This window comes from Rhinopithecus roxellana, chromosome 9, assembly GCF_007565055.1.
Source record: "Rhinopithecus roxellana isolate Shanxi Qingling chromosome 9, ASM756505v1, whole genome shotgun sequence".
Classification (NCBI taxonomy): Eukaryota; Metazoa; Chordata; class Mammalia; order Primates; family Cercopithecidae; genus Rhinopithecus; species Rhinopithecus roxellana.
The window spans coordinates 72,230,618-72,248,911 of NC_044557.1; positions in this window are offsets into that span (position 1 = coordinate 72,230,618).

Consider the following 18,294-nt stretch of genomic DNA (forward strand, 5'->3'; position numbering starts at 1 on the left):
CAGCAGTGGTTGACAGACACCTCATACAGGAGAGCTCTGGCTGGTATCTGGCAGGTGCCCCTCTGGGACAAAGCATCCAGAGGAAAGAAAAGGCAGCAATCTTTGCTGTTCTGCAGCCTCCACTGGTGATGCCCATGAAAACAGGGTCTGGAATGGACCTCCAGCAAACTCCAGCAGACCTGCATCAGAGGGCCCTGACCATTAGAAAGAAAACTAACAAACAGAAAGGAATAGCACCAACATCAAGAAAAAGGATGTCCACACAGAAACCCCATTCGAAGGTCACTAACATCAAAGACCAAAGGCAGATAAATCCATGAAGATGAGGAAAAACCAGCTTAAAAAGGTTGAAAATTCCAAAAACCAGAATGCCTCTTCTCTTCCAAAGGATCACAACTCCTCGCCAGCAAGGGAAGAAAACTGGATGGAGAATGAGTTTGATGAATTGACAGAAGTAGGCTTCAGAAGGTGGCTAATAGCAAACTCCTCCGAGCTAAAGGAGCATGCTTTAACCCAATGCAAGGAAGCTAAGAATCTTGAAAAAAGGTTAGAGGAGGCCTGTAATCCTGGCACTTTGGGAGGCTGAGGAGTTTGAGACCAGCCTGGGCAACATGGTGAAACCCTGTCTCTACTAAAATCCAAAAAAATTAGTGGGCCAGGGTGGCATGCACCTGTAGTCCTAGCTAATTGGGAGGCTGAGGCAGGAGAACTACTTGAACCCGGGAGGCAGAGGTTGTAGTGAGCCAAGATCGCACCACTACATTCTAGACTGGGTGACACAGCAAGACTCCATCTCTTAAAAAACAAAAACAAAACAAAAGCAAACACACACACACACACACACACACACACACGAAAAAAGGTTAGAGGAAATGCTAAGTAGAATAAACAGTTTAGAGAAGAATATAATTGATCTGATGGAGCTGAAAAACACAGCACGAGAACTTTGGGAAGCATACACAGGTATCAAAAGCTGAATCAATCAAGTGGAAGAAGGGATATCAGAGATTGAAGATCAGCTTAATGAAAAAAGCATGAAGACAATATTAGAGAAAAAAAGAATGAAAAGGAATGAACAAAGCCTTGAAAAAAATATGAAACTATGTGAAAAGACTAAACCTATGTTTAATTGGTGTGCCTGAAAGTGATGGGGAGAATGGAACCAAGTTGGAAAACACACTTCAGTATATCATCCAGGAGAACTTCCCCAACATGGCAAGATAGGCCAACAATCAAATTCAGAAAATATGTAGAACACCACAAAGATACTCCTCAAGAAGAGCAACCCCAAGACAATAATGGTCAGATTCGCTAAGGTTGAAATGAAGTAAAAAACTGTTAAGATCAGCCAGAGAAAAAGATCGGGTTACCCACAAAGGGAAGCCCATCAGACTAACAGCAGATCTCTCTGCAGAAACCCTACAGTCAGAAGACAGCGGGGGCCAATATTCAACATCCTTAAAGAAAATAATTTTCAACCCAGAATTTCACATCCAGCCAAACTAAGCTTCGTAAGTGAAGTAGAAATAAAATCCTTTACAAACAAGCAATAGCTGACAGATTTTGTCACCACCAGGCCTGCCTTACAAGAGCTACTGAAGGAAGCACTAAATATGGAAAGAAAAAACCGGTACCAGCCACTACAGAAACATACCAAATCTTAAAACCATCGACACTATGAAGAAACCGCATCAACTAACAGGAAAAATAACCAGCTAGCATCATAATGGCAGGATAAATTTCACACATAACAATATGAACCTTAAATGTAAACAGACTAAATGACCCAACTAAAACACACAGATAGACAAATTGGGTAGAGTCAAGACCCATCAGTGTGCTATATTTGGGAGACCTATCTCACGTGCAAAGACACACATAAGCTCAAAATAAAGGGATGAGGAAGATTAACCAAGCAAATGGAAAGCAAAAAAAAACAGAGGTTGCAATCCCTGTCTCTGATAAAACAGACTTTAAACCAAGAAAAAAACAAAAAAAGTCGAAGAAGGGCATTACATCATGGTAAAGGGATCAATTCAACAGGAAGAGCTAACTATCCTAAATATATATGCACCCAATACAGGAGCACCCAGATTCATAAAGCAAGTTCTTAGAGACCTACAGAGAGATTTAGCCTCCCACACAATAATAGTGGGAGACTTTAACACCCAAATATCAATATTAGACAGATCAACGAGATGAAATTATCCAGGATATTCAGGACTTGAACTCAGCTCTGGACCAAGTGGACCTAATAGACATCTACAGAACTCTCCACCAAATATCAACAGAATACACATTCTTCTCAGTACTACATCACACTTATTGTAAAATTGATCACATAACTGGAAGTAAAACACCCCTCAGCAAATGCAAAAGAACACTAAATCATAACAAACAGTCTCTCAGACCACAGTGCAGTCAAATTGGAACTAAGGATTAAGAAACTCACTCAAAACCACACAACTACATGGAAACTAAACAACCTACTCCTGAATGACTACTGGATAAATAATAAATTCAGGCAGAAATAAATAAGTTATTTGAAACCAATGGGAACAAAGACAATGTACTGGAATCTCTGGGACACAGCTAAAGCAGTGTTTACAGGGAACTTCATAGCACTAAATGCCCACAGGAGAAGGCAGGAAAGATTTAAAATTGACACACTAATACCACAATTGAAAGAACTAGAGAAACTGGGCACGGTGGCTCACGCCTGTAATCCCAGCATTTTGGAAGGCCAAGGTGGGTGGATCACAAGTTCAGGAGATCGAAACCATCCTGGCTAACACAGTGAAACCCCGTCTCCACTAAAAATACAAAAAATTAGCCAGGCGTGGTTGCGGGCACCTGTAGTCCCAGCTGCTGGGGAGGCTGAGGCAGGAGAATGGCATAAACCTGGGAGGCGGAGGTTGCAGTGAGCCGAGATTCTGCCACTGCACTCCAGCCTGGGCAACAGAGTGAGACTCCGTCTCAAAAAAAAAAAAAAAAAAAAAAAAAAAAAAAAAAAAAAAAAGAGAAAGAAAGCAAGAGCAAAGAAATTGAAAACCTAGCAGAAGACAAGAAATAACTAAGATCAGAGCAGAACTGAAGGAGCTACAATCATGAAAAACCCTTCAAAAAAATCAACAAATCCAGTAGCTGATTTTTTTGAAAAAGATTAACAAAATAGATAGATTGATATCCAGACTAATAAAGAAGAAAAGAGAGAAGAATCAAATAGACACAAGAAAAAAAGATAAAGGGGATGTCACCACTCATCCCACAGAAATACAAAATACCATCAGAGAATACTATAAACACCTCTATGCAAATAAACAAGAAAACCTAGAAGAAATAGATAAATTCCTGGACACACACACCCTCCCAAGACTAAACCAGGAAGAAGTCAAATCCCTGAATAGACCAATAACAAGTTCTGAAATTGAGGCAGTAATTAATAGCCTACCAACCCAAAAAAGCCCAGGACTAGACAGATTCACAGCTGAATTCTACCACAGGTACAAAGAGGAGGTGGTACCAATCCTTCTGAAACTATTCAAAACCATAGAAAAAGAGGGACTCCTCCCTAACTCATTGCTTGGGGCCAGCATCATCCTGATACTAAAACCTGGCAGAGACACAACAACAACAAATTTCAGGCCAATATGCCTGATGAACAACAATGCAATAATCCTCAATAAAATACTGGCAAACCAAATCCAGCACCACATCAAAAAGCTTCTTCACCATGATCAAGTTGGCTTCATCCCTGGGATGCAAGGCTGGTTCAACATATGCAAATAAATAAACATAATCCATCACATAAACAGAACCAGTGACAAATATCACATGATTATCTCAATAGATGCAGAAGAGGCCTTCAATAAAATTCAACACCACTTCATGCTAAAAACTCTCAATAAACTAGGTATTGATAGAACATATCTCAAAATAATAAAAGCTATTTATGACAGACTCACAGCCAATATCACACTGAATGGGCAAAAGCTGAAAGGAATCCCTTTGAAAACTGGCAGAAGACAAGGATCCCTCTCTCACCACTCCTATTCAACATAGTATCGGAAGTTCTGGCTAGGGCAATGAGGCAAGATAAATAAATAAAGCGTATTCAAATAGGAAGAGAGGAAGTCAAATGTCTCTGTTTGCAGATGACATAATTGGATATTTAGAAAACCCCATCGTCTCAGCCCAAAACCTCCTTAAGCCGATAAGCAACTTCAGCAAAGTCTCAGGACACAAAATCAATGTGCAACAATCACAGGCATTCCTATGTAGCAAAAACAGACAAACAGAGAGCCTAATCATGAGTGAACTCCCATTCACAATTGCTACAAAGAGAATAAAATACTTAGGAATACAACTTACAAGGGATGGGAAGGACCTCTTCAAGGAGACCTACAAACCACTGCTCAACAAAATAAAAGAGGACACAAGCAAATGGAAAAACATTCCATGCTCATGCATAGAAAGAACTAATATTGTGAAAATGGCCATACTGCCCAAACTAATTTATAGATTCAATGCTATCCCCATCAAGCTACTATTGACTTTCTTCATAGAATTAGAAAAAACTACTTTAAATTTCATATGGAATCAAAAAGGGCCCATATAGCCAAGACAATTCTCAGCAAAAAGAACAAAGTTGGAGGCATCATGCTATCTAACTTCAAACTATACTGCAAGGCTACAGTAACTAAAACAGCATGGTACTGGTACAAAACAGATATAAAGACCAATGGAATGGAACAGTGGCCTCAGAAATAATGCCACATATCTTCAACCATCTGATCTTTGACAAATCTGACAAAAACAAGCAATGGGGAAAGAATTCCCCATTTCATAAATAGTGTTGGGAAAACGGGGTAGCCATAGGCAGAAAACTGGAACTGGACCCCTTCTTTACATCTTATACAAAAATTAACTCAAGATGGATTAAAGACTTAAACATAAGACCTAAAACCATAAAAACCCAGAAGAAAACCTAGTCAGTACCATTCAGGACATAGGCATGGGCAAAGACTTCATGACTAAAACACCAAAAGCAATGGCAACAAAAGCCAAAATTGACAAATGGGATCTAATTAAACTAAAGAGCATCTGCCCAGCAAAAGAAACTGTCATCAGAATGACCAGGCAACCTACAGAATGGCAGAAAATTTTTGCAATCTAAGCATCTGACAAAGGACTATCCAGAATCTACAACAAACCTAAACAAATTTACAAGAAAAAAACAAACAACCCCATCAAATAGTGGGCAATGGATATGAACAGACTTTCTCAAAAGAAGACATTTATGTGTCCAACAAACATATGAAAAAAAGCTCATCATCACTGGTCATTAGAGAAATGCAAATCAAAACTACAATGAGATACCATCTCACACCAGTTAGAATGGCAATCATTAAAAAGTCAGGAAACAACAGATGCTGAAGAGGATGTGGATAAATAGGAACACTTTAACACTATTGGAGGGAGAGTAAATTAGTTCAACCATTATGGAAGAAAGTGTGGTGATTCCTCAAGGATCTAGAACCAGAAATACCATACGGGGTTTATACTGAAAGAATTATAAATCATTCTACTATAAAGACACATGCACACATATGTTTATTGAAGCAGTGTTCACAATAGCAAAGACTTGGAACCAACCCAAATGCCCATCAATGATAGACTGGATAAAGAAAATGTGGCACATGTACACCATGGAATACTATGCAGCCATAAAAAAGGATGAGTTCATGTCCTTTGCAGGGACATGGATGAAGCTGGAAATCATCGTTCTCAGCAAACTAACACAGCAACAGAAAGCCAAACACTGCATGTTCTCACCTATAAGTGGGAGTTGAACAATGAGAACCCATGGACATAAGGAGGGGAACATCACACACTGGGGCCTGTCAGTAGGTGGGGCCTAGGGGAGGGATAGCATTAGAATAAATACCTAATGTAGACTACAGGTTGATAGGTGCAATAAACCACCATGGTCCAAGTATACCTATGTAACAAACCTGCACATTCTGCACATGTATCCCAGAACTTAATGTAAAATTTTTAAAAAATCATAAGGGAGTCTGTGTATAGGGGAGACCACTCCTTTCTTTACCACTATCACCATAAAAATATTTACAGACTATAAATATCTTGGTTTCAGGACCCAACTGGTCATCTGATAGTTTAGTTATGGTCTCAGTGCAGAAAGAAAAATATGTTTCTTGGTTTTAGAGGAAGGAAAAGGAAAACAACTCAAATGGTTATATTTTTTAATTCCAAGCTGCAAAGGAAATGTTTTCTTTCACAAAAAACCAATGAAGCAAGACTCCTCTGAATTTTTACATAAAGCTAAAAAAAGTAATATTATTTCAGAAAAGGTGGGCTTCTCATTTGAAAAGATAATGATATTAAGTCAGAGTACCACCGGCAATACAGCATGTAGATGATTGTAGATGAAATGTGTATAGATGTAGCCAACCTGCTACACAGCTTTCCTACTTTAAAAAAATCAAAATTTCTTTTCTCCTAAATCTAAGAAAGAGTAAATTTTCCCACTGTCCCCTGTTTTTTAAATCACAGTAAAAAGAGAAAGTGAGAACTAGAGAAAACCTGAAGGGATGGCATTTGTAATTCATTTGAATTTCAGTTCCAGAGAGGTTTTTCTAAATTTTTTTTCCAAAAGGCTAAATATGCATAAAAAATAATAAGAAAAATGTGCTGCTCACTGCATCCTGAATCCTCATTTTTCAAACTGGACCTGTTTGCGAGTGTCAGTTAGAGCCTGCCAACTGTAGAAGCTGTATTCCTGTTGGAAACTCCTAGTGCAAGAATATCATATTTCTTTCAGAGCATAACCATTGCAATTTGCTAATATTCTTAAGGTACGAGGGAAAACTCAGTTTGCTAGCTGTACCCACCAAGTTTGTGTTGGAAGTTGATGATTGTTGGGTGCACAGAGAGATTTTTTTTTTTTTAGATTCCAAATGTTTTCTATTTGTTTGTTGTTGTTTTCCCTTTTTAAAGACATACTCATCCATCAAATGAGTAAGTTAAGATTTTCTTTCCTGGTTGGGAAAGAATCTGTTCTTTCCCCCCTTTTTGTGGCAATTCGTTATATTTACAAGATTGATCACTGGCTATAAATCTCATGTGTCAAAGGTACTTTGGCCTGTTCTTTGCTGCATCATTGTGAAATATTAGTAAATCAAATATAACCGACTGTGTCATCCAATGTATGTGTTTCTGAAAGTGGAAGCCAAATGTAAGTAAATTGAATTGGCTGACTTCTAAGAACCAGAGAGCTGTATGAGGTAGTTTGGACTGAGTACAATCCCAGTCCTCACTCATTATACTCCTTTCACTTCAGTAACCAACTTCTCTAACTGCAAACCCCTGCTCTGGAAAGGCTAGTCTTTGTTTACAATGATGCACCATTATGCAGCCAAGTGAAATGGAATTTGGAATCTTCCATCCCTTCATCTCTCAGTGCACAAACAGTTGTATCAGCTTTGCCTGCAAATTCAGTCATGCTGCAGGTGTGTGTTCCTTCCAACTACAACCACATCAGGTCCAATTAGACTTCTCACAGTATTTTTGGAAGAGAAGAAGATATCTCCCTTCTTTCCATTCTCCTCCTCCTCCTCCTCCTCCTCCTCGTCCTCCTCCTCCTCCTTCTCCTCCTCCTCCTCCTTTTTCTTCTTCTTCCTCTTCCTCTTCTTCTTCTTCTTCTTTTTTTTTTTTTTTTTTTTGCCAGGCTATCATCTGGTGCAGAGGTCACAAACTCAACCATTAGGGATTTGATAGGTCACATAAATGAGGAAATTGAGTAGGTGGGAACTACAGTGAATTAGAAATTGCATGTCCGATTTATAGAGGGAAGTCACTACTTTATTCTGACCAAATTTATTTCACATAAGTATTTGAACTCCTGAAGCCAAATCTTTCCATTTTACAAGAGAAATTGTCTATCAGTCAAGATTCAATCAAGAGAACTATGCAAATCCAAATTTTTATGATATATCCCAATTTCTACATGTAGCCAACTAACAGCTTCTTTTATATTTGTTGATATATGATAGCTGTACACATTTTGGGGGTACATGTGATATTTTTATACATGTATACAATGTGTAATGATCAGATCAGGTTAAAGACATACACACATATATGCCCTGCTTATCAATTAAGCTAGTGGGGCTCCAATTTGTGATAGTATTATAACAATATTTCTGTAGACACACCAATGAATAAACTTAGCCTCAAAATATTTTACCGAAGTTATAATCCTAACCTTCTCAGAACTGTAGGACACATTCAGCTCAGCAACTGCAGGCCATTTAGTTTTGTGATCATTCATCTATTTACTTGTTTATGCACCAAACATTTACAGAGTGTCTATGCTAGAGGAAGGATGTATAGAGAGAAATAAGACATGGTACTTGTCTTTAAGGAGCTTATAAACTACCCAGGAGGTCTGACCTGTAAACTAAATTAGGCCAGGCACAGTGGCTCATGCCTGTAATCCCAGCACTTTGGGAGACTGAGAGACGGGTGGATTACTTGAGCTCAGGAGTTGGAGACCATCCTGGGCAACATGGTGAAACTCTTTTTCTATCAGAAAATACAGAAAAACAATTAGCTGGGCCTGGTGATGTGGCCTGTGGGCTCAGCTACCTGGGAGGTGGGAGGATTGCTTAAACCAGGGAAACAGAGGTTGCAGTGAGCCAAGATTGCACCACTGCACTCTAGCCTGGGCAACAGAGCAAGACTCTGTCTCAAAAAAAAACAAGAAAGAAAAGAAAAAGAAAAACTAAACTAAACTAAATTAATATGTGCATTAACAGCTTATTACAGGAATTTATTTAATGCAAAGAAACAAACTTGGGTCATTTAAAAATTAAAACCACAGTTCTGCTTACCCTTTCCCCAATCTCCCATGCACAATTCTCCCCACCTAATCTGCATGTCACATAGGCTAATCATTGTATAGACTGAAGGAGTTAGGAATATTTGCTGGCTGTTTCACACTTACTACTGACTAAATTTCATCACTCTACCAAACTGTGCATGCCAAGAAGCTAGTTACACACCCACCTTCTCAGACACTCTGTATATGTGACTGGACGTATATAACTTAAGATGGAAGAGAAATAAAGACTGTTTTTTGTTGTTTTAACTTTTCTCATCTTAATTTCTCCCTTATCCCCTATACCTCTTAATACCCTCACCTTAACATTCATTTCCATGTATAGGTAGAACATAGCAAAATACCTGGCATGATTTTTATCCAACAGAAAATAATAGAATAAGATTTAATCTCTCTTAAAAAAATGAAAGTATGTCATTTGCCTTTGAGACTTCCTACCTTGAGCCCTACAATGTAAATAGGTATCAAAATATACTGGACTGAGGAAGGGAGTTAGAATAGTAGGGTTTTTCAGAGTTTGGGAATAATTCAAATTGGAATCATACAATTGGCTGCTGTCATGTGCAGCAGAGTTTGGGGGTCCCTATATATTTCTTTTTATTCATAGAATAGAAACTATTTATATCCTCTAGAATAAATTATAAGCTATGTTTCAAGGATAGATTGTATTTATTGAGCATCTTCTATGTTTTAGGCACTATGTTAGATTTACGGTTGAATTTAATATTTACAGTTACTAGGTAGTGTTACCACATTTCCAGACCTGGGAAACTAGAGTAACTTGTACAAAAGGACACACTAATCAGCGACAGTGTCGGAGTAGACATACAGATTTGTCTAACCCTGGGCCTTGCTCCTCTCACTAAACTGCACTGCTGCCCTGAAGTATATCCTTGTTCACTTGGTCACGATTTCACATTTATAGATCCCTTAGCTGCCACTTGATCTTTAAGCCAAAGAAGTAAAAGAAAGCCAGAGAACAGTTAACAATTTCAAATACAGCTGTACCTGTCCAATTTTTTTAACAAAGCCACAATCTGATTTCAGCCATGGTCGTAGCAAATACACTAGGCAAAATGCTTGTGAATTGGCTTCCCTGGTAATAAGTAGGATCTGGTAACAAGTACAAACATAAGATAATATTGATTACTCTCTTGTAATTTATTGTGGGATGGATTGGCTTCACTGAGACCAAAGATAGATACATTTAATATATGCCATTTTACAATGCAAAGAGACAAATTGTCATTGGTTGCTATTAACATCAACCATCAATGCAATGGTGCTGTCCAGTCTCCCTAACGTCCCTCTTGACCTAGCTGCCTATTTACCCCCACCCATTAGATATATTGTATACATTAATAAATGCATATACTTAGGTGGTTATGTGTGCCTGTTGTATGCTTTACACACAGTAATTTTCACTCCTCTATCAAATTGAGGATGCAAATAAGCCAATTATATGCCACTGTATTAGTCTGCTTTCACACTGCTATAAAGAACTGCCCAAGACTGGGTAATTTATAAAGAAAAGAAATTTAATTGACACACAATTCCACAATGGCTGGGGAGGCCTCAGAAAACTTACAATCATGGTGGAAGGGGAAGCAGGCACGTCTTACATGGTGGCAGGCAAGAGAAGAAGTGTGAGGGAGGAACTTCCAAACATTCATAAAACCCATCAGATCTTATGAGAACTCACTCACTCTCATGAGAACAGCATGAGGGAAACTGCCCCCATGAACCAATCACCCCCTCTCTTGATATGTGGGGATTACAATTTGAGATGAGATTTGGGTGAGGACACAGAGCCAAACCATATCATCTACCTTTACAGATTCTCAAATCTACATTAAAGAACATAGATTCTACAGTCAACCAGAAGAAGGTTGAAGAGGGTCTAGTGTGAATCAGGTTCCCTCTTACCCACCCACCTCCCAATCTCGCCAATCTATAATCTAGAACTCTAATGAGGTGGGTCCTATACATCTCCTCTGCAACTACAGAAAGAAGTAGGAGAGTAAATATTAAGTATTAATTTCTGGTGTAAATAGTCTAGGAAGGAAAAGAAATCAGGGCACAAATAGAGCCTCATGTCACTTTCCCTACTGCTCTGAGCCAGTCCCTAACTCAAGCTTTTTTCCAGATCCCAAAACCCTTCCATTCAAGGTTATTTCACCACTCCCTCCACATATGTGTTCACTAATTTTTACTATTTAGGATAAATCCAGGTACATGATGAGCCTTTGTTTTCCTTTCTAAAGGGGCCCATGGTGATGGGAAAATCTACTTCCTACCTAGTATGACCACATTTGCCATTGGACATTCTGATTCCAACTGTAAGAATCTGTGCTAGTGAAAGAGATTCTCCATGAAATTCCCATGATCCATTCCATGGTGCCCCATTCTTTAATTCCAGCCCTGGCCCCTCAAAATTAGGGGATGTTGATAGTATTTTTTTCTAGGAGATTTGTCCATTTACTCTGTGAAATTACTCTACTTTATTAAAAGGGAAGTTTGGGGAGGCGGAGCAAGATGGCAGAATAGGAACAGCTCCAGTCTCCAACTCCCAGTGCAAGCGACACAGAAGACCAGTGATTTCTGCATTTTCAACTGAGGTACTGGGGTCATCTCACTAGGGAGTGCCGGACAATCGGTGCTGGTCAGCTGCTGCAGACTGACCAGGGAGAGCTGAAGCAGGGCAAGGCATCGCCTCACCTGGGAAGCCCAAGGGGGAAGGGAATCCCTTTTCCTAGCCGGGGGAACTGAGACACACAACACCTGGAAAATCGGGTAACTCCCACCCCAATACTGCACTTTAAGCAAATGGGCACACCAGGAGAATATATCCCACACCTGGCTGGGAGGGTCCCACGCCCACGGAGCCTCCCTCATTGCTAACAGAGCAGTCTGCTGCGATCTATCCGCAAGGCAGCAGCGAGGTTGGGGGAGGGGCGCCCGCCATTGCTGAGGCTTAAGTAGGTAAACAAAGCCGCTGGGAAGCTCAAACTGGGTGGAGCTCACAGCAGCTCAAGGAAACCTGCCTGTCTCTGTAGACTCCACCTCTGGGGACAGGGCACAACTAAAAAAAGAGGGGAAGCAGCAGAGGCCTGTACAGACACGAACGACTCTGTCTGACAGCTTTGAAGAGAGCAGTGGATCTCCCAACACGGAGGTTGAGATCTGAGAACGGACAGACTGCCTGCTCAGGTGGGGCCCTGACCCCTGAGTAGCCTAACTGGGAGACATCCCCCACTAGGGGCAGTCTGACAACCCACACCTCGCAGGGTGGAGTACACCCCTGAGAGGAAGCTTCCAAAGTAAGAATCAGACAGGTACACTCGCTGTTCAGCAATATTCTATCTTCGGCAACCTCTGCTGCTGATACCCAGGCAAACAGGGTCTGGAGTGGACCTCAAGCAATCTCCAACAGACCTATAGCTGAGGGTCCTGACTGTCAGAAGGAAAACTATCAAACAGGAAGGAAACCTATACCAAAACCCCATCAGTATGTCACCATCATCAAAGACCAGAGACAGATAAAACCACAAAGATGGGGAAAAAGCAGGGCAGAAAAGCTGGAAATTCAAAAAATAAGAGCACATCTTCCCCTGCAAAGGAGTGCAGCAACGGATCGAAGCTGCTCAGAGAATGACTTTGACGAGATGAGAGAAGAAGGCTTCAGTCCATCAAACTTCTCAGAGCTAAAGGAGGAATTATGTACCCAGCGCAAAGAAACTAAAAATCTTGAAAAAAGAGTGGAAGAATTGACAGCTAGACTAATTAATGCAGAGAAGGTCATAAACGAAATGACAGAGATGAAAACCATGACACGAGAAATACGTGACAAATGCACAAGCTTCAGTAACCGACTCGATCAACTGGAAGAAAGAGTATCCGCGATTGAGGATCAAATGAATGAAATGAAGCGAGAAGAGAAACCAAAAGAAAAAAGAAGAAAAAGAAATGAACAAAGCCTGCAAGAAGTATGGGATTATGTAAAAAGACCAAATCTACGTCTGATTGGGGTGCCTGAAAGTGAGGGGAAAATGGAACCAAGTTGGAAAACACTCTTCAGGATATCATCCAGGAGAACTTCCCCAACCTAGTAGGGCAGGCCAACATTCAAATTCAGGAAATACAGAGAACACCACAAAGATACTCCTCCAGAAGAGCAACTCCAAGACACATAATTGCCAGATTCACCAAAGTTGAAATGAAGGAAAAAATCTTAAGGGCAGCCAGAGAGAAAGGTCGGGTTACCCACAAAGGGAAGCCCATCAGACTAACAGCAGATCTCTTGGCAGAAACTCTACAAGCCAGAAGAGAGTGGGGGCCAATTCGTTTTTAAAGAAAAGAATTTTAAACCCAGAATTTCATATCCAGCCAAACTAAGTTTCATCAGTGAAGGAGAAATAAAACCCTTTACAGATCAGCAAATGCTTAGAGATTTTGTCACCACCAGGCCTGCCTTACAAGAGACCCTGAAGGAAGCCCTAAACATGGAAAGGAACAATTGGTACCAGCCATTGCAAAAACATGCCAAAATGTAAAGACCATCGAGGCTAGGAAGAAACTGCATCAACTAACGAGCAAAATAACCAGTTAATATCATAATGGCAGGATCAAGTTCACACATAACAATATTAACCTTAAATGTAAATGGACTAAATGCTCCAATTAAAAGACACAGACTGGCAAACTGGATAAAGAGTCAAGACCCATCAGTCTGCTGTATTCAGGAGACCCATCTCACATGCAGAGACATACATAGGCTCAAAATAAAGGGATGGTGGAAGATCTACCAAGCAAATGGAGAACAAAAAAAGCAGGGGTTGCAATCCTAGTCTCTGATAAAATAGACTTTAAACCATCAAAGATCAAAAGAGGCAAAGAAGGCCATTACATAATGGTAAAGGGATCAATTCAACAGGAAGAGCTAACTATCCTAAATATATATGCACCCAATACGGGAGCACCCAGATTCATAAAGCAAGTCCTTAGAGACTTACAAAGAGACTTAGACTCCCATACAATAATAATGGGAGACTTCAACACTCCACTGTCAACATTAGACAGATCAACGAGACAGAAAGTTAACAAGGATATCCAGGAATTGAACTCATCTCTGCACCAAGCGGACCTAATAGAAATCTATAGAACTCTCCACCCCAAATCAACAGAATATACATTCTTCTCAGCACCACATCGCACTTATTCCAAAATTGACCACATAATTGGAAGTAAAGCACTCCTCAGCAAATGTAAAAGAACAGAAATTATAACAAACTGTCTCTCAGACCACAGGGCAATCAAACCAAAACTCAGGACTAAGAAACTCAATCAAAACCGCTCAACTACATGGAAACTGAACAACCTGCTCCTGAATGACTACTGGGTACATAACGAAATGAAAGCAGAAATAAAGATGTTCTTTGAAACCAATGAGAACAAAGATACAACATACCAGAATCTCTGGGACACATTTAAAGCAGTGTGTAGAGGGAAATTTATAGCACTAAATGCCCACAAGAGAAAGCTGGAAAGATCTAAAATTGACACTATAACATCACAATTAAAAGAACTAGAGAAGCAAGAGCAAACACATTCAAAAGCTAGCAGAAGGCAAGAAATAACTAAGATGAGAGCAGAACTGAAGGAGATAGAGACACAAAAACCCTCCAAAAAATCAATGAATCCAGGAGTTGGTTTTTTGAAAAGATCAACAAAATTGACAGACTGCTAGCAAGACTAATAAAGAAGAAAAGAGAGAGGAATCAAATAGACGCAATAAAAAATGATAAAGGGGATATCACCACTGACCCCACAGAAATACAAACTACCATCAGAGAATACTATAAACACCTCTACGCAAATCAACTAGAAAATCTAGAAGAAATGGATAATTTCCTGGACACTTATACTCTCCCAAGACTAAACCAGGAAGAAGTTGAATCCCTGAATAGACCAATAGCAGGCTCTGAAATTGAGGCAACAATTAATAGCCTACCCACCAAAAAAAGTCCAGGACCAGATGGATTCACAGCTGAATTCTACCGGAGGTACAAGGAGGAGCTGATACCATTCCTTCTGAAACTATTCCAATCAATAGAAAAAGAGGGAATCCTCCCTAACTCATTTTATGAGGCCAACATCATCCTGATACCAAAGCCTGGCAGAGACACAACAAAAAAAGAGAATTTTAGACCAATATCCCTGATGAACATCAATGCAAAAATTCTCAGTAAAATACTGGCAAACCGGATTCAGCAGCACATCAAAAAGCTTATCCACCATGATCAAGTGGGCTTCATCCCTGGGATGCAAGGCTGGTTCAACATTCACAAATCAATAAACGTAATCCAGCATATAAACAGAACCAAAGACAAGAACCACATGATTATCTCAATAGATACAGAAAAGGCTTTTGACAAAATTCAACAGCCCTTCATGCTAAAAACGCTCAATAAATTCGGTATTGATGGAATGTACCTCAAAATAATAAGAGCTATTTATGACAAACCCACAGCTAATATCATACTGAATGGGCAAAAACTGGAAAAATTCCCTTTGAAAACTGGCACAAGACAGGGATGTCCTCTCTCACCACTCCTATTCAACATAGTGTTGGAAGTTCTGGCTAGGGCAATCAGGCAAGTGAAAGAAATCAAGGGTATCCAGTTAGGAAAAGAAGAAGTCAAATTGTCCCTGTTTGCAGATGACATGATTGTATATTTAGAAAACCCCATCGTCTCAGCCCAAAATCTCCTTAAGCTGATAAGCAACTTCAGCAAAGTCTCAGGATACAAAATTAATGTGCAAAAATCACAAGCATTCTTATACACCAGTAACAGACAAGCAGAGAGCCAAATCAGGAATGAACTTCCATTCACAATTGCTTCAAAGAGAATAAAATACCTAGGAATCCAACTTACAAGGGATGTCAAGGACCTCTTAAAGGAGAACTACAAACCACTGCTCAGTGAAATAAAAGAGGACACAAACAAATGGAAGAACATACCATGCTCATGGATAGGAAGAATCAATATCGTGAAAATGGCCATACTGCCCAAGGTAATTTATAGATTCAATGCCATCCCCATTAAGCTACCAATGACTTTCTTCACAGAATTGGAAAACTGCTTTAAAGTTCATATGGAACCAAAAAAGAGCCCGCATTGCCAAGACAATCCTAAGTCAAAAGGACAAAGCTGGAGGCGTCACGCTACCTGACTTCAAACTATACTACAAGGCTACAGTAACCAAAACAGCATGGTACTGGTACCAAAACAGAGATATAGACCAATGGAACAGAACAGAGTCCTCGGAAATAATACCACACATCTACAGCCATCTGATCTTTGACAAACCTGAGAGAAACAAGAAATGGGGAAAGGATTCCCTATTTAATAAATGGTGCTGGGGAAATTGGCTAGCCATAAGTAGAAAGCTGAAACTGGATTCTTTCCTTACTCCTTATACGAAGATTAATTCAAGATGGATTAGAGACTTAAATGTTAGACCTAATACCATAAAAACCCTAGAAGAAAATCTAGGTAGTACCATTCAGGACATAGGCATGGGCAAGGACTTCATGTCTAAAACACCAAAAGCAATGGCAGCAAAAGCCAAAATTGACACATGGGATCTAATTAAACTAAAGAGCTTCTGCACAGCAAAAGAAACTACCATCAGAGTGAACAGGCAACCTACAGAATGGGAGAAAATTTTTGCAACCTACTCATCTGACAAAGGGCTAATATCGAGAATCTACAAAGAACTCAAACAAATATACAAGAAAAAAACAAACAACCCCATCAAAAAGTGGGGAAAGGATATGAACAGACATTTCTCAAAAGAAGACATTCATACAGCCAACAGACACATGAAAAATTGCTCATCGTCACTCGCCATCAGAGAAATGCAAATCAAAACCACAACGAGATACCATCTCACACCAGTTAGAATGGCAATCATTAAAAAATCAGGAAACAACAGGTGTTGGAGAGGATGTGGAGAAACAGGAACATTTTTACACTGTTGGTGGGATTGTAAACTAGTTCAACCATTATGGAAAACAGTATGGCAATTCCTCAAGGATCTAGAACTAGATGTGCCATATGACCCAGCCATCCCACTACTGGGTATATACCCAAAGGATTATAAATTATTCTACTACAAAGACACATGCACCCGTATGTTTATTGCGGCACTATTCACAATAGCAAAGACTTGGAATCAACCCAAATGTCCATCTGTGACAGACTGGATTAAGAAAATGTGGCACATATACACCATGGAATACTATGCAGCCATAAAAAAGGATGAGTTTGCGTCCTTTGTAGGGACATGGATGCAGCTGGAAACCATCATTCTTAGCAAACTATCACAAGAAGAGAAAAACGAACACCGCATGTTCTCACTCATAGGTGGTAACTGAACAATGAGATCACTTGGACTCGGGAAGGGGAACATCACACTCTGGGGCCTATCATGGGGAGGGGGAAGGGGGGAGGGATTGCATTGGGGAGTTATACATGATATAAATGATGACTTGATGGGTGCTGACAAGTTGATGGGTGCAGCACACCAACATGGCACAAGTATACATATGTAACAAACCTGCACGTTATGCACATGTACCCTAGAACTTAAAGTATAATAAAAATAAATAAATAAATTAATTAAATTAAATTTTTAAAAAAGGGGGGGAAGTTTGTAGATCCCTTAATGATTTTTTTAAATTTGGTCCCATCTGCAATTAATCTAGCAAATTTATTAAAGCTTGTAGCACATAGATGACCTTCTTCAAAATTTCATGTACAACTTCTCTATTTCTGTATTCTTTTATTCTTTTTAATTAAGAGTAGGAAGATTCTATCATACCACTGTTCATGCTTCCATTTTCCCAGTCTTTCATTGAGACTGCTATGTTTCTTTGTTTAGAATGCCATACTCAACTTCCCCCATTCTGGAATTTTGATTAAAATATTAATTTTCATCCATGGGAGTTTTCTGATGTTCAAAAGGTCTTTTGTGCCCAGAAAAGACTATTTTGAATTATGTGTGATTTAAATATTCTATGTAATGAATTTCCCAACTAACAACAGAAATTTTCCTTAAGCTTTTAAGTCCACCTTAAAAAGTTCTTTCATCTGCAAATGTAGCAAATTTTATATTAAACAAGAAAAATAATTTTCAGGAGAATCTTTATTTAATGTTTGGCTAACTAAAGTAGAATAAATTCCACATAAATGTTCAATTTACGGATTTAATTAATTTTAATAACTATTTAAATTTCACTTTTTAGATTAGTATATATCATTTCCTTTTGAGGAACTTTCAATGCTTGGGTAGGCAAGCACACAGTA